The 24,535-nt window shown below is 47.9% G+C and overlaps 1 long non-coding RNA gene across 1 annotated transcript in view; it reads right to left on the bottom strand.

Annotated features, from left to right (window-relative positions):
- The window catches only part of LOC125612624, a 153,199-nt gene that overhangs the window by 39,440 nt on the left and 89,224 nt on the right, over window positions 1-24,535 (bottom strand). The window contains exon 3 of the long non-coding RNA XR_007343104.1: window positions 19,173-19,534. This is a non-coding gene — a long non-coding RNA (uncharacterized LOC125612624). The remainder of the gene's footprint in view (window positions 1-19,172; window positions 19,535-24,535) is intronic.

The raw sequence follows: 24,535 nt of genomic DNA, 5'->3' as shown, positions 1-24,535 counted from the left end.
CACTTCCTGCTCCCTACTCCCCTGTGCCCTCTGCTTCCGTGGGACAGATTGAAATGCCCAAGCATTAGTTCTCAGGACCCTCAAAACTCCATTTGGGCATAGACTGACTTGTTTAAATGTGTCTGGGTCCATTTGTTGAGCATCTGTCCCCTCCCCCACTACATCAATCCCACCAGCAAAAGCAGTCAGTACTACCTCACCCCTGCTCCAGTGCAGCACATCCTTAGTGCCAACTGACCACTCACTGCTAGAACAGTGCTGTACAGCTCATGCAGCTTTTCTCCATTTTGCATTATGGCTTTGTGGTTTCTTTCCTACAACAACTTAGGTGGTGTTGTTATTGTCCCTAGTTTGTGAATGGGAAAACAGAGACTCTGAGATGAAAGGTGGCACATCCAAGCAAAAGTAGGCAGGCCAAGACATCATCTATGCTGTCACAGCTCTAAGGAGTTTGGGCATGCTCACTCTTAAAGAGATGGGTCCCTGCAGATGACGAAGTATGGGCCTGACCTTGAGTTGAGTGAAAATAATTCTCCCTCTTTATTCTAGTAGCAGGGAGAGTCATCAGGAACTATATCCATTGCCATGGTTCAGAAAGGATGGAAGTTTGGCCAAAAGATGGCCTTCTGAGCACTGTCACCTGCCCAAGCACTGAGGATCCTGTAGGGAGGCCACCACACTAAAGGACATAATTGAACCCTCATTACAAAGGCCTGACTATATAGAGACTTAAAGGAAGAGGGCCCCAGGTTTTGATCTCCTGCCCAGAGGGAGTGAGAAACAGTCAAGGGAAAGCAGAGCAGCCTGTGTCCCACCCTAGGACTTTGCTCTGCTCTTCTCAGGTTGCAGAGACCCCACCAGATGGCTATGCTGGGGAACTTGGAGATGGGCCTTCATAGAGAGTGGAGGCTAGACAGGCACTCAGCCGGCATGCCTCACCTCCCCCAGAAGCTCTGCACAGACAGCCACAGGCTGAGCCTCCAGCTGCCAGGACATGGCCCTGACAACACTGACCAGCTGGGGGACCATGGCTCATTAGTTTCTAATTAAGAGAAAATGTATGTCTTGACCTTCCTCCCTGAGCTGTACCCCCTACAGCCTGGGCTGGTGGTTTGAACATCAAGATGCTTGTGGGTCCACTGCTACAGGAGGAGCTATCTGGCCAGAGGGCTAGGAGGCCACTGTGCTGACGGGTGGTAGAAAGTATGCTGGGCTCTGCAGAAACATGTGGACAAATGGGTGGACATTGGGAAGCTCCTGTTGCTACAAGATGATGGTCAGTTCATTCATCCAAAATTTACTGCTTCCAGCTCTGGGGACCCTCCAGAGGGCAAAGACATAGCCTCCAACCTTGGAAGCACGTGGGGGAAGAGAACTAGTCCACAGTAACCTGAGTGGTCCATGAGTTTGGCCCATAGCACACAGGATACAATGCCAAGGGAACTGGAAGGCTTCCTAAAAGAGGTGACTCCTGACATCTGGGTCTTAAAAGATGAGTAGGATTTTGCCTCCAAGGGTAGAATAAGAGAGAAATATTTCAGACCAAAAAACAACAGCCCTGCCCAGAGTCACAGAGCTAGGAGCCCTTCAGAGCCCAGTCTCTCTGCTTTCAAAGCTGGTACCCTTAGACAGTGTGCCCTGCTACTCAAAGTGTGAGGAGCCTGAATGCCATGCCAGGACTCAGAGGTGACTCAGGAAAGGGGGCACATTCAGACGGTGTCTTGATCCATTCAGGCTGCTATAAATAGCACAGCATGGACAGGATGACTTAGAAACATCAGAAATTTGTTTCTTACAGTTCTGGAGCTGGAGAGGTATGAGATCAGGGTGCCAGCAGGTTCTGTACCAAATAAAGGCCCATTGGTCAAGACAAATGACTTCACTCTAACCAGTGGTGGCAGAAAGGGCAAAAGCTCTCTCTTGAGCCTCTGTTATTAGCATATAAATCACATTCATGAGACTCCTCCCCCCAAGACCTAATCATGGCCCCAAGGCCTCTCTCCCTAAAGCCATCACCTGGGGGAATTAGAATTTTAACATATGGATTTTAGGAGGTGAGTCATGCATTTGTGGAAAGCCCTGCCAAGAATATTTTGGATAAAGGGGGAGATTTGGGAGACATGCCTAAGGTGGAATCTCCAAAATTTTGCAGACCAATTGGTTACAGGGAAAGTCACCTCACTTTTCTGAATCTGAGTTGGGCGTCCCCTGCCCTGCCACCTGGGAAGCTGAGTAACCTCTGAGGCCAAATGCTCAGGCTGGAGTCTCTGAGAGGCCCTGTGCCTGTTATGTGCCCCTGGGTAAGCCACGTGCCTCACAAAGTCTTAGTTCTATCATTCTAAGTACCTCCAGAGCTACATCCTGGCAGTATGATAGAAACTTGATGACATGATCATGTGGCCCAGAGTGTGGCACTCAGTACACACCAGCGGTTCCCTGAAGGGCCCCACCCTATAAAGCGGCTCATGTACCACAAGGAGGCACAGTAACCACAGAATGTGGGAAGGAGCATCAAATTGGCAGAGCAGTTTTATGAAGCAAGGGGACTTAGGGGAACTTCTCTCCATTCTCTTTTGTCCACACTGTGTATATCATTAAGATTTTTAAATAATTTTTAGAAAGTCTTAGAACATGATGTAAATAATTATTATCATCCAAAAGCTCTGATTTTGAATAATTGAGTTTGTCAACAAGAAAAAACACCTGAGAAAAAACTCCTGGCCCTTGGTTAACTACAGGAGTCCCGGGTCCTCTCTAGGACTGATCCCTGCAGGAGGTCATAATACTAAACTTTCACAATCCAGCTAACTTTTTTCACATCCTGTTCTCACCTGTTGGTCCCCAGTCCAGAAAACACAGAGGATGAATGCAGTATAGAGGATCACAGGGTGCTGGTCCCTGGGTGGAGCTCTTTGTACAGACCGTGATATCTAATCTTCTCATATCCTCTGAGTAAAGGTATCACCTGGTCCCACCTTACCAATGGGGTCACCCCCATGACACCTTCCCTGAGCATTGCTGAGAAAGGTGAGTTTGACAAGCCTCACACATACTGGACTCTATCACAGGATCCTCTAAATATCAGTGGCAGAATCCAGGACTGAACCCACGTTGTTCTGACCATTGAACATGGCATAACTTCTTAGCCCCATCCTGCAGATTGGAAGACCAAAACCCTTCGAGTAAAGTGACAAACTCCCTCTTCTTCGACCACTCAGATGATGGAGCAGGAGATTCAACTTGTGAGGAAGACACAGAGTCAGACTGACTCTCAAGGAATGCCACGGTGCTGTCTCTCGGAGATGGGGTATAGATAAGGGTGGCCTATTGGACAGGGATAGGTGGGGTGTAAAAAGCTGGAGAGGATGAGGAGAACACACCACTGAGAAGTGTGGTACACACAAACCCAGCAGTTCAGCTGCAGGAACTAGAGGAGACCATCTGTGAATGTCACACGGCTGACAGATATTATCCATGAAATTGACATGAAAAGAGCAAAAAAAAAATGAGGAAAAATTAACGCAGTCACGGTATAGTCAGAAAACATACAACTCAGGAAAGGACTGGAAAGAGAAAGAGGCTCTTAAATTCAGTTCTTGGACTCAAAAATACAACTGATTCTCTGAGTCCTGAATCAAAGAAAGTCAAGACCTCACTCCGGCCTCTCAGAACTCTGAAAACTCAGGAAGTTTCAAAACCCACAGAGCCACCACTTCTCCCATCTTTCAAGCCAGAGAAACCTTCTCCCATGTACCAAGTTGTGTGACTGTGATCACGGTGGTCCTCAAGGCGAAGAGCAATGAGAAGAGCTTTCAAAGTTATGAAGTATGGTCTTGTGGGCATGCGTTAACGCCTGTGCGTACGTGTATACACACACACACACACACACACACACACACACAGAAGCTTCGCAGTGGTGGGCATCGTCTGCTATCAATTGAGACAACAAAGAGACAGCATGAAATGCAGCCAGCAGATGGGAGCCCACTGAAATGTCAGCCAGAAGAAATAGCCCACGTCTGAAAAACAAAATTCCAGTTTAGCAAAATCCTTTCCTCCTTCCCCCTTCCTCTGAGAAAAATTCCTGTGGAGGCCCCTGGAACTCTGGCAATCCAAGATGAGTTATTTATTCTGGACCACCACACCATTCTGCATGTTAAGTACAAAAAGGAAAAATGCTTTCGGATTTGGAAACGGGGTTGTAGTCGCAGATGGTGCCTGAACATGCATAAATTTGGTTGCTGCGTGAACAGATGGAAACTTGAAGGGAAAAATTTTAAAAAATAAAAATGCTTTAACATTCATCTGCCAGACCACTCCCAGGCTGGAGAAGAGGGAGTTTGTCACTTGACTAGAAGGGTTTTGGTCTTCCAATCTGCAGGATGGGGCTAAGAAGTTATGTCATGTTCAATGGTCAGAACAACGTGGGTTCAGTCCTGGATTCTGCCACTTGTTAGCTGGGGGATGTTAGCATATTGCTTCACCTATTTCCTTTGAGCAAGGGGATCATGAGGAGGACTTCCCAGGGTGCAGTGTAAATACTGTACATAGAGCACTCATCCGTGCCTAGTACAAAGTAAGTGCTCCATGAACGGTTGACTCTTCGGGCAGGTGTGGCAGAGCCTTATTTGCCTTATAAAACTTACTGCAGTCTGGATGGGAAGCTAAGGCATCAAAAAAACTTCCAGGGGTTGACCCCTCAGGGAAGGGAATGGAGAGAGAGTGAGGAAGTGGACTGAACCTCCCACCAGCTTCTCTTTTCCAGAAGACTCTTGGGTCTGATCGGGGGAAGAGATACGAAGGCTTCCTAGGAGGAATCTGACATCAGGCTGGGGCCTGCCAAGAATGTGCTTTGATGGGTTTTGCAGACAGGCCTAGCAGGAAGGTCTATTGGGAAGAATGAGGACAAAGGGAAGATTCTGTCCATCCTGCCCATAGAGCCTTATGTCCTCAGGTTCTGCTCCATGCTGGGAAGCCCATTGTGGTATACTGACTGCAAAATTGTCCACAATTTTCTCTGCCTCCAGACCTCTTGCATAGTGACTGCACAGTGACTCCTATGAAGAAATGGTGTCTACCTCTCTAGCCTGGCCCTGTGATCTACACTGACCAGCAGAATGCAATGGAAATAAAGATGTGTCCTTCTGAGGCCAGGTTGTCATTCCCATTGGCTCTTCTTTCTTTACCAGCAGAACAAGGCTGGCCCAGCTACTGGAGGAGGAGTCACATGGAGCAGAGTCCGGTTGGTCCCATAGGTCTAGCTGCAGGCCCAGACATGAAAGAAGGTCATTGAAACCACTAATCAACCTGCAAGTGATCACATGCATGTGAGTCTTGCCAAGCCAGGCTCAGGTCAGCAGAGCTACCAGCTAACCCACTCATGGGCAGAAATACATGTTTACAGTTGCTTGCTACAGAGGTTTGGTGTTTGCTTGCCTTCAAGACTTTTTTGTGGCAATTAACACTGACCTTCCCCTTTCATTATTCTCATCCTCTATGATTTTAGATATATATATACCTTTTTTTTTTATCCACAGTTCCTAGTTCATAACTCTCTCCTGAAGGAAGGCCATAGAAACTAGAATTTCTCTTCCCTAAGACAGATCATAGAAATTCTAATCTTCTTCCAGCTTGGCCATAAAGACATTCTCTGTTCTCCCTTTATCTGACAGTAGATCTAGTATTTGGCCATGAAGACATTCTCTGGCCTCCCTTTATCTGACAGTAGATCATATTACCCACTTCATTCCCAGAGGATCTTGTCTTGTACCCATGCTGCATGGCAAGACCAAGAAGTTTTCTGGACAGATAGCCCTTGCTGAGTTTTCCCACCCCAGCCTATTAACAATCATGTCTATTCAATGAAGCCTCCATGAAGATCCAAAAGGACAGGGTGCAATGAACTTCCAGACAGCTGAACATGTGGAGGTTGTTGCAGGGTGGTGCATCATCCAGAGAGGACACACAAGTATGTATCCCTTCCCCCATTCCTCACCTTATATAGCTCTTCATCTATATCTTTTGTAATACCCCTTTTAATAAACTGGTAAATGTAAGTAAGTGTTTCCCTGAGTTCTGTGAGCCACTCAAGCAAATCAATCAAGCCTAAGAAAGGGGTTTTAGAAATCAAAGTCCATCAAACACATAGGTAAAAATAACCCGGGGCCTGCAGCTGGCATCTGAAGTAGAGGGGACCAGTCTTAGGATCTGAGCCCTGACTGGAAGTGGACACTATCTACAGGTAAACAGTGTTGGTGTCTGCTGTAGAATTGATTGTTTTCTTTGTTATTTGGGGAAAATCCTACACACATCTAGTGTTGGTGTTGGTGTTGGTTGTGGTGTGAGAACAGAGGAAAAACAAAGATATTTTGTCCCTGAACATACTCTGATCCAACTTCTTTGCTGTGCGGAGAGTAGAGAGGGGAAGGTCTTGGTAGATGGTGAGGACTGTAATTCAAAACTCAGGAACTGTCGATTCAAAGACAAGGAGCTCCCTACCCCACAGACCATGGTGCCAGCACATAGCTAAGGGCAGGGAACCAGGCATCTGAAACCTCTTGGCTAGCAGAGCTGGTTCCCTGATGAATGGTGGAAATGCTAACCATATTCTTCATGGGGTCAGTGGAGAGCTCCTGGCCCTTAACTGCTGGTCTGGTGCCAAGCTCCTATATGTGAAGGAAGCATGCTCAGTGGGCCTGAGGCATGGGCTGGAGACCCTGCAGCTTTCCCCCTTCCAACAAGGCTGATGCTCTCTAGGAAATGCTCCCCCAACTGGCCCCACATGTCCAGAATTGTGGCATAGAATCTGGACCATCCCAGTTCCAGGGGCCCAGCAGGGCTCTGGCTAATACCAGCCTGAATAGCTATGACCCATCATGCAGGAGATTGAGCTGGGCAACAGGGTGGGTTCTATGAGGCAGAGGCGGAGTTCTGAGAGTCCTGCCCACACCAGCCCTGGGCAGGTCATCTAGACCATCTAAGGGCTCTAGGGAGGAGATTCCCAACACAAAAAGAAGGCGCTATCTTCTTTTAAAATTGCCTGTTTTTCTCATCTGAAATTATTTTCTGAAAAATCTTGCCTTGAATTTCATTAGTGGTGGATGTTACTTTCTTCTAGGAACATTCAACTTTCCTTCCTCCACAATTTATGTAAACTTTTCTTCTGAATCACTCATGCCAGGTGCTTACTCAGGCAGTTACCTGTCTGGAATGACTTTCACCTACTTTTCCAACCAGCAAATTCCTATTCTTCCTTCAAAAACTGGTCAATATGTCACAGATCTGCAAGCTATGGCTCAAGGACCAAATCTGGCCTGTCCCTTGTTTGGTAAATAAAGTTTATTGGAATACAACCACTCCCATTCATTTATACATGGTCTGTGGCTGCTTCCAGGCTATACCAGTGGAGACTATATGACCCACTGTGCTAGAAATATTAAATGTCTTTTCCTTTGCAGAAAAATGGGGGGGGGGCATTTTCCCAGACTATGAACCTCTCCAAGAGTAGACCAAAGAAGCGTGCTGTTTGCCTCAGTCCTGCTGCACTGGCCTGGAGTCTGGCCCATAGAAGTCACTAGAAGAAAATTTGCTGAATTAACAAATGCCTGAGTGAATGAGTGAATGAGGTGTTATAGATGCCACAAAAAAAGACCATGTTTTTGATTTTATGCAGTTTCCCTGAGGTCCCAGTGGCATTTTCTGTTGACCCCACATGCCTTAGGGTTTCAATGTATATTAACAAGAAAAAAAGATGTCCAGGCTCCAAGAGGTGGAAGCAACCTTACTGGGGTGGACATTATCCTTTGCCAGTCACAGCTGGTCTTTTTGCTCTACTGTTGGAAAAGAAACCAGCTGCAGGCAGGAGTTGCTGGCAGTACCTTCCTCCCTCCACAGTCCTCCTCATCACTACTTCTCTGCTCTGGAACCCTCTACTTCTGCCCAGGAAAGGACGCCTCCTGGCCATTCTCATGCATGTTCATCTTTGGAGCTTCAAGGGATTTAACACCCCAAGCAACTCCTGATTGATGGACAATGAGCACCTAGCAAAGAGCAGATAAATTCTTTCCTCTTCTCCTGTCTCAGGTGACCAATTCTGATTTGCATTCTATTCAGCGCCTAGAGAGTCCACAGGAAAAAGAGCCCTGAGTGACCACAACTATTTCCCTCCTCCCCTCTTCACCTTTCATAGTAGCACACTCCTGTTCCTGGTACCACATCCCTCAAATCGATCACCTGCACACAAGCCATTGTCTAGGGCTCTGCTTTCTGGGGAAATGTAAATCTCGGACACTTGGCTTAGACAGTCCCACCCTTATGACAGCACTTGTCTGATCTATAGTATATTTATTACTCTACATCTGAAAAGAAGATGTATGGTAAATCAGTTTCCTGGAGCTGCAGAGACAAAGTACCTCACATGGGGTCACTTGAAACAATAGAAATTTATCCTCTCATGATTCTGGAGGCCAGAAGTACAAAATAAGGTGTTTGCCAGGCTGCACTCCTTCTGGGAGTGCTTTAAAAAGCAGGACCCTTCCTGCCTCTTCTGCTTCTGATGGCTGCAGGCAGGCCTGGGCTCAGGGTAGCATCACCCCAATCTCTGCCTCCATCTTCACACTGCCACCTTCTCTAGGTATGTCAAATCTCTTTCTGCTTTCTCTTATGACACCAGTTGTTGAATTTAGGACCAATCCTAACTCCAGAATTATCTCATCTTGAACTCCTTAGCTCAATGTTGTCTGCAAAGACCATTTCCAAAAATGTTCCCACTCGTGGGTACTGGGAATCAGGACTTCTGTATCTCTTGTGGAGACACAATTCAACCCACTAGATATGGTAAGCATTTTTTCCTAAACTTCTCCGATTGTAAAATTCTTTTTGCCCCAAGAGTACCTCTCAGGACTGGTGCTTCTCAGAAAGATATGTGTGAGCCTGTGCTCTCCCAGAGGACAAAAGGCACACCCACGCAATTCAAGGCTGTCCAGGAGCAAGTGAAGGCTGGCATGCAGCTTGGGTCACCAAGTGGGCTATATACAGACTGCCCAGGACAGGGAAGAGCTAGAAGTGCCTCTGAGGCAGGACGAAAAGAGAAACCCCTGAGTTTGTCCATGATCCCTCGAGGGCACCAGAAAACAAGGTAGCTAAGACTTGGGCTAACCTCCACCCTTAATCCAAAGTCATCCCAACTGTCACAACCTGTTGGCTGGGCTCAGGTCGTTCCGGCTAGAGGCAATGCCTCATTAGTCCTGACTGAGAATTCCACAGTGGGCCTTGCCAAGCCTCCACTCCACTCTACTCCACTCCCTGAACACTTGGAGAGGAGACTAGTGGAGATGTATCAGTGAGTGGGATTGTCCACTCTTCCCGTCCTCAGAGTTCTTGCCCCTTGGCCCTAAGCCTTCAGGACAGGTACCTACATTGCCCCAAAATGTTCCAGTGAATGAGAGTCCCCAACCTTCTAATTAATTCATGGGGTGGGATAGCTTCAAGGCCCACCTTCCAGTCCAGGTGCCAGTATCCCCTGGCTCTTGGCTCATGTCAGGCAGTGACAAAATTGTCCATGAACTCTTCAAAATCTCTGCAGGACAGTGAGCCTTACAGAACACTGGGCCGGGCCAAGAACTCTCAGTAAACCACCTGTGAAGGAGCACGTGACTTCAGCTCGCACACGATCAGTTTCTTCCTCCCTGGGCATCCCTGCTGAGGGCTGCTGGAGCATCCCTTCTCCTCAACAAATCCTCCTGACCCTGCAGCCTTCCCTGATTCACTGGCTCATGGAGAGCAAGATCTTACAAAGAAAGGGGACCAAAGGCCTCCACACACACCACAACCATACACCAAGATGGACAAGGCAATGGTGGAGAGCGTGAGACACTCCCCAGGGAGTGAGTTCCCCACAGAATCTTGTTAGGTGTTGGTGATGGTCAAAGGGAAGTGCCTTGCTCTCCACTGAGCCTCCTACACTCACGGACCAGCAGGGTCTTGTACACAGTAGGAGCTCGGTACAGGTACGCTGATCCTCTGAATGTGGCCAGGTTCTGCCTCAGAACGCAGCCCCAGGTGGATCTGCTGGCCACTCTCACAGAAAGAGAACCCAGAGCAGAGGAAACAGACATTTGTATTGGATTAGGTTTTCACTCCTGGCCCAGCCTGCGAACAGCAAACATTTAATTTCTTGTCTCACAATTACATTAAAAGGTAGCTAAACCCCTATAAGCTTACATTTGGCATTTCGGTTTCTAATCCAACAAATCGCCTTTTATCCTCCCCCTCTCTCTCTCTCCCACACACATGCATGTTTGCACATGTTGGGTTTCTGTTGTAGGCCCAGCTCTCATCTCTGGCAGAAGACCCCAGCTCTGGGCCACAGAAACCTCCACCTGTGGCAGGGCAGGAGGGCCTCATGCCTGGCTTCCTGGGTCCAAGCTCTAACAAAACCTTGATTTGCAGGAATTCTCAGGATCCTCATACTCTGTAGCTTTCCAAAGAAGCTATATGGTGAGCAACTTTTCTAGATATCTTTGATTGTAAAAGTCCTAGCCAATGTGACCCAAAGAAGGAGAGACCCATCTGCCACTGCAAGGGTCAATGGCATCCCATGGTGACATCCCTGTCCTGCCCTGGTGAGCAGCAGAACAGGTGCTGAGCAAAACCTGGGATCTTCCTTCAGGGTAGCCAGAGCCAGGGGAAGCTCTGAGCCACCATGGAGGGCAGGGGCACAGGCTGGAGTCAGAATATCCTCTTTCTGAACCCACTGGAGTCTTCACCACTGGGTGACCTCAGCCCAATCTTAATTGTCTCTGGGCCTTCCCCACCATCCCTGGGATACAAGGACAGCAAGCATCAGATTGGTAGCCTTCCCAGTCATTTCTCTATCACCAAAAGCCAATTCCATGGGGAAAAACTCAACAAACATTCAAGCATGTTCCCAGAAGATACCACACCATTGTGGGGGCACTATAGCTTGCGGGTGGCAGCCCATCAACCCTGGCCTGTGCAGGCCTCCTTTCTCTTGTCCCATGACTCACAAATCCAGGCCTCACTTCTCTTTCCATAAAAAATTGTCCAGTCCCTCTACATTAGGGACCCTCTCTTCCCAGCACCTTCCCCGCTCTGTCCCTCCTCCTTTCCTATGTCCGGCCTTCCCTCCCTAGACAACTGATTGAAAAACTGAGAAAGTCCAGGTTCCCTGCTTGCAGGGTGGGACAGGCAGGATCCTGCAACTGTGGCCATGTGTGCCTGAAGCTACATGTGTAGTCTTACAGGCCTGCATTTGCTCTGAAGGAACATGCATGCCCCGGGGCTGCCATTTCCATTTGATCTGCTCACATCCCCCGTCTTGATCCCTCCAATTGAAGCGTTCATTTTAGGGCTTCCCATCATCGACCCTTGAAGCCCCGTGACCTGAATCAGACCAATTAGACTTCTTTCCTAAAGTTGTTCTCACTGAAACTAGGGAAGAGAAGCCATGTGACCCTTCTGAGCTATGTCATCAAAAGCTCTCAGAGGAGGGATATGTGAGGAAGAGGGGGAAGGAAGAGGAGCAAGCAGGGAAGTTGAGGCCTAAGACCACCCCAAACCTGGTCCCACCTGTCCCTGGGGCTCAGAAGTCCCCGGATCATGCAGCTCTGCTTGTATGTCTGGGCTCTGCTGCTGTTGGGGAGCCCAGGTGTTCCCTCTAATACCCTTGACTTCCTGTTTCCACCCACCAGCACAGCCGGGAAAGGGACAGAGGAGGCAGGTGACGCCAATCTCACCAAGAAACTTCACCAGCCCAGGATCTTCCATCAGGTGCAGTTTTCCCATTCACAAGATGGTCATAAGGCACTGGGTGGTCCCTGGGTGCCTTTCAAACTCAGAATGCTGTAGAGCATGGTCCATGGCATGGGTGCTGAGCCTATGCAACCCTGGCTCCCACGCTGCACTGCTGTGGGGCCATGAGTAGATGGCTTGACCTCTCCGAATTTTGGCTTCCTTTCCTTCAAACTTCAGATAATAGGGGATCTGATGGGCTCAGAGTCCTAACCTTGGAGTTCAAGGACAGAATGAGTCCAGCATGTTTAGCACAGCATGAGCTGTGATTCTAAGACCTCCACCAGGAGCTGGCAGCTCCCAAAGTCTGGGGGCATCCTCTTTCCGGAATAAAAAAAGACTCCTGGAACCGGTCGGTGCACTGCTTTTCACTGAAATAGCCATGAGAATATTAAAAATCTATCCCCAGTGACAACCACTGTAACATGCATGAGCATATCACACACACACTCACACACCTATGCTCACCCACCCATTTGCTCACACACATGCACAATCCACATACATGTACATGGTCTCTCACACACACATGCTTATATATGAACACCCACACAGAAGATCACACGCACACTTACATATTTGTATGCTTGCACAGATGCAACTCACATGCATACTCTTTCACACATGTGCACACATTCACACACACAGACACACCCACCTGCTCACACACACGCACATATACCACAATTCTCTAAAGTGAATACATACACACATGATCACACATGTACACAATGATACATGCATATACACACTGACATTTAATGCACACTCACACCCTCACATAGACTCAAGAATACGTGGACCTCTCTGCCCCTCAGAACATATTTGGTGTCTTTTCAGTCAATAAATCCACTTTTTAAGTCCCTAGATGGAAGGACATTGGACATCATCAGATTGAGACCTCAGATGCCAAGTCCCAGCCCTGGAGCCAGATTTAATGACCGAGTTATAAACCTCTGATAATGGAGGTTGATGGTGGAAGTGCAGACACACCCTGAGCAGTGGCCGGCAGGCAGTCCATGCAGCAGGCGGCTGGAGCGGAGGCAGAGGGCTAGGGCTCCAGCCAGCTCGTAACTCATAGGACACGCGGCATTAGGGGAATTATGAATGTCAGCCCTAATGATTTTCTATCCCTCATATAAAAACCATCATATATTCTTCTAATATCTGGTCTCAATTTCCTCTCAAATTAATGGTATTTCCATCCATAATGTATGGATTTGGTTTTCTGCTTGTGCTCTCCAAAAGCAGGAAAGGAGCTGCAGTGGCTGGCTCCCTCCATCATGGGGGAAGTGGGGGGCACCCGCACCATTTGTTGTTGTTGTTGTTGTTGTTTTTCTTCACTCCTTTATAAATCCTCAAACTCATTATTCCTCCTGATGCCTGCAGAAACGCTAGATTCATTAAGAAGTTGGAAGCAGAAAGCCTCTGCCCCACTATGAAAGAAAGGTGGGGTTCCCTGGTCCCCCGCAAATATTGATCTAGTGCCCGGGAACACACTGTCAGAGCAAGGGAGAGCCTTAGTGGTGGTGTGGCTGAGCAGCTGCCTCCCAGGTCTGGGACCTCAGGAGAGCAGTGCTCAGGGTGCTTCCCTCTGATGTGGGCCGGGGAGGAAGCTGGCTAATCCTGGAGCCAGAGCACCTTAGGACAAGTAGAGGCCATAATTTGTAGGATGGAGGCATGACAAGGAACCACCAGAGAGGTATTCTGTGGCATGGCCGCTCTCTTGACCTTATTTTTAAAGTTCCAGAGAAGGCACAGGCTGGAAGTTCTGACATCTTACTGGCAATGAGCTGGGCAGTCGCTAAGCTTAGGTTGGGGTGCGATCCCTGAGCAGTGTGAGGTCAAGACAATGGGGACTGTGGGGTGCCGGCTCAGAAGCACCATGCCGCTCATGGAGGTTCCCTCCTCAATCAGGGTATGTTGGCCCCAGCCCCTCACTGGAGAGAAGAAGTTGAAACCTATGATCTTGGCTGGCTAGAGCCAGAAATGACCACCTCATGGAGAGTCCCACACCCCAGGCCAACCCAGTGGCCTGTCCCTAGAACATGCACCAACCACCAAGCTGCAGGCAAGGAAGACACCCCACAAGAAAGCCTTTTTCAGACCGAAGGCTGCACTCAAGCCCCTGCTGCCCTGGCCATGACCAGCCCCACATCCTTGTAAACTATCAGGCAGCAAAGAGCCAGATTCAGCCTGAAAAAGCATGACTTTTGTCCTGTATGTTTATTTTTAATTATTGGAATTCATCTTCAGAATTAAATTTTTACACACACACTAGACTTTCTCTTGAACCACTGGAAGAGCCCAATGTAGAGGTTTGTATCATGAGCCCTCCCAGTCCAGTGAAGGTGGCGTGTACCCAGCATCCCATGGACACATCCCTGGGACTACCCAGAACTTCCACTCTCCTACCCAAGAGCCAGCAAAGGAAGGGCTCTTCCTTCCCTCCCCTGAAATTGAGTGTGCACTCTACACTTCAACTTTTCTTCATGGGCACAGTCATGCCCACACCCCCATAGATACACACTATGCACTCACCTCTCACCTCGCTCAGTCTCCTGCCTGGAGCACCTGCCATCACATCCTGAGCCATCACATCCTGAGCCTGCTTCTGCGTAGCCTCTCTCCCAGGCAGCCTTTGAAGGCCTCCCTGCTCCCTCCTCTCTGCTAACTGGCAGACAGGCCTTATAACCAGCTTACTTTTTAACACTATCTCAGTCTCCTGATGACACATAAGACAGATGCTGCAAAGGACACTGACTGCCATTTTTGAGATCAGAGGATATACCCCTGACCCAAACTCATGAAGGAGGAGATGACAGAGCCAGGATCTAAACCCAGATCTGAGTGCTAGCTCACAGCCCTGTGTCCTGAGGCCTCCACTCCCTGCTTGCTCATGCTTCGTTTCTGGCTCCTGCCACTTTGCTCCTCCAACTCAGCTAACTAGAAGCCAGCCTCTAATCCTCACCAGCAACACCACCAACGCCCACCTAGCCCCTACCCTGGCCAGGCCTTGCCCGGGTACTTTACCAGCAACTGGACTTCCCATGTTCTGAAAACAGAGCCATCATCATCCCCCTGAGAGGTCACACCTGGTCAAAAGGGCTGATGTTTCTCCCACCACCTCTGGCCAGACTGCAACCTTGGAGAGTGGGCAGGTGCAGCTGGGAGGCCTCCTGCTCTGACATCTCCCAACCCACCGCAGTCACTCTTCAACATGAAGCATTGCTGTCTCCTGTTACTTTACTAATCACACTTGGGGGAACACCCAACACAGAGTGGCCAGTGCAGCCTCCAGGCCCCTTGTGTGTGAAAGCTGAGGTGGGCTCATAGAGTGCCATTTTCTAAGTCTTTACATGGCTGAAGAGCTGAGACAGTTCAGAGATCTCTTGTAAGGGCATGGTCCCTTTCATAAGAGCCCCATCCACATAATCCAGTCACCTCTCAAAGGGCCCCACCACCTAAATCTATCACCGAGGGGGTTAGAATTTCAACATGCAGTTTTGAGGGGGGCACAAACATCAGCCCATAGCACCCTCAAGGAGGGAACAAAGAGTCACTGGTCTGTCCAGATTCCTGCAATGTGCCCTTGGACTCTGGTGTTTACAGCCTTTTGAATACCCCCTGCCCAGCTCCCCACAGACACCATCAGGCCTCTTCTTCCTCTACTGTGTTAGTGAGCTTTTTGTCATTGTGACCAATACAACTTAGAGAAGGAAAGTTTATTTTGCTTGTAGTTTCAGAGATTTAGTCCGTGGTCAGCTGACTTCATTGCTCTGGGCCCAAGGTGAGGCAGAACATCATGGCAGATGTGTGTGGAGGAGGAGTGCTGCTCACTTCTGGCAGCCAGGAAGCAGAGAGGGGCAGGGAAGGCAGGGAAGATGAACCCATTCAGGGCACGCCCCAGTGGCCCACCTCCTCTAGCCATGCTCCATCTGCCTACAGTCACCACTCTGTCCATTCAAACTAGGATGGACTGATTAGGTCACAGTGCTCGTAATCTAACCTTTGCACTTCCGAATATTCCTGCATTCCTACAGGAACTTTTGTTCAAACCATGACATACCATAACTCTTATTCAAACCATAACTCTCACCCATCCTTGGCAGCCCCTGAAGACCAGGGACTAGCCTTCCCAGTTCAGTCTGAGTAGCTGGCCCACCTCCTGCCTCCCCTCACCCATTATTCCCAGCCCTGATTCCCAAGGAAATGCTTTGAAGCTTACAGGAGACTCTCCTTTATCTTCCAGAACAGCTGCCAGGAGCTGCTGGTGGGGCCTCAGGGCACTTGGGCCACTGTAGACCCAGATCCCTGCCCAGTCACTGTTATGCCTCACACTATACCCACTTCACTCTTTCCAGCCACACTGGCCCTTCTTGGGGCTCTTCTGAGAGCCAGAGGCTCTCTTGCCTGGAACACCTGCTCCCCCACCCCTGAGCCTTCCTGTCCCTCTGTTTGCTCATGGCTCTCAGCCAGGGGACATTTGGCAATGTCTGGAGACATTTTTGTTGTCACAACTAGGGGAATATTCCTGGCATCTAGTGGGTGAGATCAGGGAGGCTGGTAAGTGTCTTACAACATTCAAGACCACACCCACAATGAAGAATTGTCCAGTCCAGAAGGTCAAGAAACCCTAGGCCCAAGCTGCTGTTCAGGTCCCCGCAGACCCCCTGTCTAGCCCCGCTCATCCTCTTGGCCCCTTAGCAGGCATCCCCTTGCCACACCACTCCCAGCACAGCAGGTGGCACTGAGGACTGGGGGGCAGGGAAGGCTTCCCAGGGGCAGCTGCTGTAGCTGCCTCTGAACTGCGTCTGATGGAACAGGAAGTGGTGTCCCCTGCACAGGGGGATAGGAGCCAGCAAGGGGAGGCCGGAGGTTGGACCAGGCACACGTGGACACTTAGAAAGACATTTTCTAAGAGATATATTGTCACATTAGTACTATAAAGTGTCTCAGTGCCAGACACTGACTTAAGTACATGTGTTAGCTTATTCTATCTTACACAACCTTACAAAGTGGTTGTTATTATTATTATCCTTATTTTAAAACTAAAAAAAGCAGAAGCACACAGAGGCTAAGTGGCTTGTCCAAGGTCACACAGTCAGTAAGTGATAGGACCTGGATTGGAAGCTAGGCATTCTGGCTCCAGATCCTAGGATACTAAATTCCAAGCTCAGTGCTTCTTAGAAGGTAACATCTGCACATGGTCTTGAATGATGGGGCCGTAGTATGGATCTTGCATGTTGCACAGAGGTCCTTGAGTTGAAGGCTTGGTCCCCAGCCTGCAACTCAATTAGGAAGTAGTGAAACCTTTGGAAATGGGACCTAGTGGGGGAAGTTATGTTATTGGGAGATATTGGAACACTGGTCTCTTCCCCCTCTGTCTTTTTGCTTCTTAGCATCAGATGTAAATAGGCCTTCTCTACCCCACACTCCTGCCATGATGGACTGGGATACCATGGGTCCAAGGTAATGGGGCCAAGTGACTATGAACTGAAATCACTGAAACTGTGAGCCAAAATAAACCTTTTTCCTTAATAAGTTAATTAGCTCAAGTATTTCATCATAGTGACTGAAAGCTGACTAATGCAGATGGGTAAGATTTTTGACACGGAGCCCAGTCTGCCAGAAAAAAAAAAAAAAAAAGATACAATCCAGAGAGCAGAGCCAGTGTGGGCAAGGGTTCTGAGATGGGAAAGTCCACATGTGGATGCATCTGAGTGGGAGACACAGGCTCAGGCTCTCCAAGACAGTAACAATGGCCTGTTCTGAAAGAACTGTCAGCAATGAGGCTCTCTGGGGCCAAGGCCTGATTGTCTATGGCACCCCATGAGATCCTATTGCCCCTCCCTGATTTACCAGTGGTTTCTGCCATCAGTAACAGTCACAGCAGTCACACTCATTACCTGCAAGTGTTCTGCTGAACCTGCCCTTTGAACCCTCAGAACAGCTTGATGATGAAGGTGCTGTAACCATGTCTGCCTTACAGATGAAGAAACTGAGACTCAGGAAGGCAAAGAAACTTGCCCCAAGTCGCATATCTACTGTACAGCTAGCCAGGACACTTGCCCTGTGCTCTCAGGCTACAGAGCAGGTGCTCACAGGACAGTCCATCACCTCCCTCTGTCCTGCCTCCTGGGATCCTTTCAAAGCCCCCAGCCCACCCGAGTTTCCTCTGCCTGTGCCCACCCCTCCCCCTCACAGCATACAAAGCCAGGTCACTGCTTACAAAGCCTCTCACAGCCTTAATAGCTCCAGCCTGCAGAAATGGAGCAAACTGATGGCCGTGTGCATCACTTTTATGATGCTTATAAGAGAGTCATAATTAATTTCCCAAATGCACACAGGACTCAGGGGATAGACTGGGTGCTATTCACAGATTGCACAATCGAGTGACGGTTTTAGGCAAATGAGGAGTGAGTATTATTTGCTTTTCTAACTACTGCCTGGTGCATTTTGGTCTTGATGATGGCATTTCCAAAGCAATTTCAGAAGCAGATTAGAGAAGTAACATTTTTAATCTTTAGCAAAAATCCAAGACGCAAGGGAGACTGTAATTTCTATTTTTTCAGCACTGTGTTTTCTAGAGTTAGGGCAAAATGCAGCACAAAATAAAACAACAATATCACTTACTGTGTAAACAGCTCCATTATCTCCATTTACTCTTACTCAGTGATGCATGTCCCCTGACTCAAGGAAACAAGAAAGGAAGTCTACCTATTGACATCTTCCAGGATGTGCTGAAGACCACCACCCACCAGGGGGATCTGGGGCCCAAAGCAAGCCCCCACTCTACCCCTGCACCCCACTGTTAAAGACACATTTCTCATGTGGTGCACAATCTTCAGGGACAGTGAAACATAGAAATTTAACTTGGTAGAGGAGGTGGGAGAGAGAAATCCAGAATGCACCCTGAAAATACAGAAGGGAGACAAAGTCATAGCATTGCAGAAAATAAGGACAGTCAAGCAGACCATGTATGGCAGATGCTGGAAAGACAGGTATTGTGCCAAGAGCATCAGGGTAGAAAAGCATGAGAGGTCAGCAGACACCCAGGACACTGGTGGGGCCCGGCCCCTATCCCTCACTCAGCCAGCGTTCACCATCTAGCCAATGCATATCTTCCAAAAAGCTGTTTCTGATTATAGGAACAAACTAGATCAGTGCTCAGAGAACAATACAGAAGGGCACTAGCATTCATTTCTCTAGGTGCAGTCCTCAACCAACAATGAATAAAAGTCAGTGGACAAATACCCAGCTTCCTGGCCCTGCAGCCTCTCTGAGTTGCATTCTGCAGCAGCTCCCAGAGGGGCTCAGCCAGGCAGAGCCTCCGCTGCCCAGTGTCGTCATCTCCTTACCAGCTTCTTTCCCATCGCTGTTTCACTCTTCCTCTTCCCTGACACTGCGTCTTGAGATCAACTCCAAAGTCAATTCCTTGCGTTGAGATTTTCCCCTCTGGGTCTTCTTGGGGAACATAGCTGGAAACAGCCTCTCTCATTGGCCCATTTCGGGCAACATGCTCATTTTTGAGCCAATCATGGTGGCTAGAGAAGTAGAACACTGACTGGTGAGAGCTGGATCCTGGGTCCACTCTGGACCCAGATGGAGAGGTTACACCCACCTGAATCACACTGGCTCAGAGTAGAGGTAGTTCCCAAGAAGAAAACGAGGGTGTTGGCAGGAGAGCGTGAGATGGTGTATAGCAGATGTTCGTGGTAGCCTGCAGTGAGAGGGTAGATGTGAGTCAGCAAAGCATTATTCAGGGGGCATTCTGGACGTATGTGAGCATGAAGGCTGGGACTGAGATGGTGCTGAGCACAGGAAGGAGTCAGCAGGGGACAAAGGCCACCCACAGAAGTTACTCAGTCCTGGGGCAGGGCCATAGGAATTTCACCCTATTACCCCATGGTACAGCTCACCCTACCCCAAAAGACTGCATGGCTTCCCTACTCCATCCAGATTCATTGTGAGGGGCTCCCACATCCTTCCTATAATTTGGATAAATGTCCCACAAAAGTTCATATGTTAAAAAGTCTTGCTCTCCAGGGAGGTGCTGTTGGGAAGCATTCAGCCTGTAAAAGATGAGGCAGAGTGGGAGTTCTTTAAGACACTGAGGGCATGCTCTTGAAGAGGGTTGTGGCACCTCAGGCCCCACTCACTCTTTTGCTCCCTAGCCATGAGGTGAGTAGTTTTGTTCTACCACATGTTCCCACCATGATATGCTGCTTCTTCACAGGCTCAAAGGCGACAGGGCAAATCAATCATGAACTGGAACCTCCAAAACTATAAACTTAGATAAAATTTTTCTTTACAAGTTAGTTGTCTCAGGGTATTTATTATAGTACAGCAAGCTGACTGACACAACCACCTACCTCTGGCTCCAATGTTTCTATTTCCCAGGTTGGAATAAAGAAGCCCATGGAGTATGAGCTCCCTGGAGGTTTATGGGGGATACTTGCCAGATGTCCCACGTCATCATGCATAGAACAGGGTACTGTAGGCCCTCAGAGATTACCACTGTTTGCATCACTAGGCCCTGCCTGGTAACAGGAAACCTGGGAAAGTCTTTCTCAACATCTCTACCTTAGAGCTCCAACCTCTGCAGAAGATTCTCATACATGCCCAAGATGGGCAGGAGGTGTTGGTGTGATTATGTCATCAAGAAAATATGAGAGAGGGGATGGAATCTAGTTGAACAAGGGTCAAGCACAGGACCTCTTGAGCCCTCACCACATGATTCTATCAGTCATCATGGAGATCCATCACATGTGGTGTTTCCCAAACTTAAATGACCTTGGAACACCTTTCCTTAGAGCATGTTTTCAAACCAGGATTCAATGAAACCCACTTTGGAAAATGCTACACCAACTCCCATTCCCCAGGGGCAGGCTGGCCTTAAAACCCATTCTAGATATTCTGACAAACAGCACCCACCTCCCCAACTGTGGCTCACACTCGCCTATCACCTCCCACCCTCAACCCTATCAGGAAATGAAATGAAAAAGCTAAGCTAGCAAAGTCAGATGCTTGAATAAATCAGTTTAACTTCCTAGATACAGCAGAGACTTGTGTGTTGCTATGTTGAACGGGTCCTCAGACTTTTCAAAATATAGTGTGTCCATAATTAAGAGACTACTGTGGCTGAGAGTGAGATCCATATAACCCTGGATACATATTTATGTCGAAGATCGCCAGCAGTAAACATCTCTTGTCATTAACTGGGTAGAACATCTTATTACAAAAACTGCAGCAGAATCTTAATTGTTTCCTTTCTATTCCCGCCATTATAAAAATTTGTTTTAAAGGATTTTTTTTCTTCCTTTTTGCTTTTTGGTGTGCACAGTTGTCTAATGCCTCATCTCATCTCCAATAAAATGTTATCCTCACATAATCATTCTTCCAGGAGCATGCTGGGTTTACATTCTCTATAGTAGGTACATTTCTCACAAATTAAGTGCTGGTGATATATGCCTGCTTGTCTAGTGGTGTCACCATAAACAGCCTGTAACTGTCACCCCAGCACTCCCCAGGGACACTGCTAAACTGTGTGTCATCACAGCATTTTGTCTTGATGAGCATAGGTCTCACAAGTATATGTCCTTGCAAATTGAGGAATGTACATAGAGATTCCCTCTCAATGCAGCACTGTCCACACAAATCTGCTGGGGGTGTTTTAATCTCTCATTCAGGGTCGCAAATTTTCAGATCAGGACCAGACACTATTTTGCCTCTTGTGATCCGACAAAAGTGTCTATATTTGGTCCCTTCAAAACCCAAGTGTAGAATCTCACCCAAATATTTGTGGAAAATAAGCAGGGAATTTACCAGCCCACAGCCACATTTACCAGCCTGCTCCTATCACTCGTATGTACAAGATACATTACCATTTTCAAAATTTTTCATATCTGGTGTCTAGTATTTAATTTTATCCATATTATGGGTTTTTCAGACAAGTTCATTATTTCTAAGGGATAGAGGAGAAAAAAAGGCTCAGAAATGGGTGGGATCTTGCTCAGGAGCATTAGGGCATACCAACAGGAAGAGAACAAAACTCTTCTACATCCTCAAATGTGATTATATGATTATGTGTGAGTATGTCATCAAGAAAACGTGAGGGAGGGGATGGAATCTAGTTGAACAAGGGTCTAGCACAGGGCCTCTTGAGCCCTCACCACATGATTCTATCAGTCATCATGGAGATTCATCACATGTGGTGTTTCCCAAACTTAAATGACCTTGGAACATCTTTCCTTAGAGCATGTTTTCAAACCAGGATTCGATGAAACCCACTTTGGAAAATGCTGAACCAGCTCCCATTCCCCAGGGGCAGACTGGCCTTAAAAGCCATTCTAGATATTCTGACAAACAGCACCCACTCATGCTGAAGAAGTCATGCTGGGCTCAGGGACAGGTGAACTGGATGGTGGAATTCTGAGAACTCCACATTCCAGCCGAAAGGAGAGTCTAAGGCCTTGCAGGCAGCCACATTATGCTCCTGAGCCAGGTCAGAGTGCCCCCATCTTCTCTAGAGAGAAGAAAGATCTCTCTGCCACGAGGGAAGCCAGATACCTCCTGACAAGGGGCTGGCAGGGGGAGCTGAGTGTAAGGCCAAATGCCTCAAGCTACAAGACTTTGAGACTCTCAGGTGGGGCCAGGGATATAGGTTTCTCTCTTCTCTCTGGGCCTGCAAAGAGAGGTCATGGCAAGGAGCAAAGCTGAGAAGTTGCACAGAGCACAGGAGGCCCCAGCTCACTGGCCGAGTAGCCCTGTAACCACCTCTCTGCAGGGGAGCCTCAAGCTGCTCCTGCCCCAATCCACAGCCACGGACCATGAACCCTGGCCAAGCATCACCCTCTGAGAATATCCAGTACATTACTCTTGAATTCCTGGTACAAGACCAAGACCCTTATTCTTCTGGAGAGCACAGGACCTGTAATATGCTGCCACTTCACTCCAATGGCTAACTCCCACTTCGCACAATTCAGACCCTGGGAAGTATCACAGTAGTCACTGAATCCTCTGGGCCCATATGACCTATGTCCAGCAGCCCACTCCAGCCAGTTCCTTGAAGTCCTTCTGGGCATAAGTGAGCTCAATGCTTTACAAACCTTAGAGCCATGTCCTTCCTGTTACTGGCTACGGGCTTTCTGTCTCCGTTACCCAATAATCTCAGGGTTCGGCTATTTTTGTTTGTTTGTTTGTTTTCTTGCCTTCAGTGTTCCCGGCTATAGGACTTCCCATTCATTTTTTCCCAACTTAGGTGGATCCAGAGTCACAAAGAAAGTCTTCTCAAATTTTGGCTCATACCAGACCCTGGTGGTCATTTTGTAAGGGGATGGATAAGGATTATGGTTGGCTTTGAGGTTGGATAATCCTAATTGTGAATTCTCCCATTCAGCTATGTGACCTTGGGCAATCCCCCTAACCCTGAACCTCAGTTGCATTGTCTGTAAAATGGACATAATTCATACTTCTGGACTTCATAGCTGGAAAATAGGATGGCATTGGAAAGTACCAGGCCCATAAGATGGCTCACAAGGGTGAGTCCCCTTTCTGATCTCTTCTGAGCAGCCTCCCTCACCAGTATGTGAGCTGATGCCTGAGGGGTGGCTCTGGCTCTTTCCTTGAGGCTCAGGCTGGGCCTAAGTTCTCACTCCGCCCTTTTCCAAGCCATGCTCAGCCCTGGCTCCTGCCGTTGTCCCAGGAGAGCTCCACTGATCAGTCATACTCTCATCCCACATTTGAGCCATGTCAAGAAGCAATGACCTTGGGGATCTTTAAAGGTTGTGACTTGTAACTCCTACTTCTACCCTAGTAAGTTCCTAGCGCCACCCAAGCCCCACAACATTGCAGAGTTAGAGGATGACTCGCCATCATTGATCTGACACCTACACATGCTGCTCCCATTTCCACCAGGTGAGACTGAGGCCAGATGCAACCTGAGTGTCAGCCCAGGCCTCTCTTTGCCATAAGCCTATTCTCTGCCATCACCCAGTACTTGACCCTTGAATTCTTGGTGCCATTCCTCACCTCTACACCCTTGATTGCTCTAAATGGTCTGGTTGGATCTTTCTCACCCAATAAATTCCTAGTTATTCCTCACTGGGTTTTTAAAATTTTGTTTGTTTTCTTGTTTTTTCAGTGTTTTGGATAGAACCCAGGGCTACACACATGCTAGGTAATAGTTCCACCACCCCAACCTGCTCAACAGGGAATCATAAGCCACATGCGGCCAGTGAGTAGTTGAAATGTGATCAGTATGAATCGAGATTCACTGCACATATGAAATCAACAGATTTAAAGAACTTAGGATAGAAAAAAGAATGTAAAATATCTCCTTATTAATTTTTTGTGATGATTATATGATTAAATGATAACATTTTTACTGTATTGAGATAAGGAAAACATATTATGAAAATTAATTTCACCTGTTTCTTCTTTTTTTCCAAATATAGCTGCCAGAAATTTTTATTTTTTTTATTATTATTTTTTTAATTTTTATTGTTGGTTGTTCAAAACATTACATAGTTCTTGATATATCATATTTCACACTTTGATTCAAGTGGGTTATGAACTCCCATTTTTACCCCGTATACAGATTGCAGAATCACATCAGTTACACATCCATTGATTTACGTATTGCCATACTAGTGTCTGTTGTATTCTGCTGCCTTTCCTATCCTCTGCTATCCCCCCTCCCCTCCCCTCCCCTCCCCTCCCT

This window comes from Marmota marmota, unplaced genomic scaffold (assembly GCF_001458135.2).
Source record: "Marmota marmota marmota unplaced genomic scaffold, marMar, whole genome shotgun sequence".
Taxonomy (NCBI): Eukaryota; Metazoa; Chordata; class Mammalia; order Rodentia; family Sciuridae; genus Marmota; species Marmota marmota.
The sequence above is the reverse complement of the archived record's forward strand: the minus strand, read 5'-3'. Positions and strand labels throughout refer to the sequence as shown.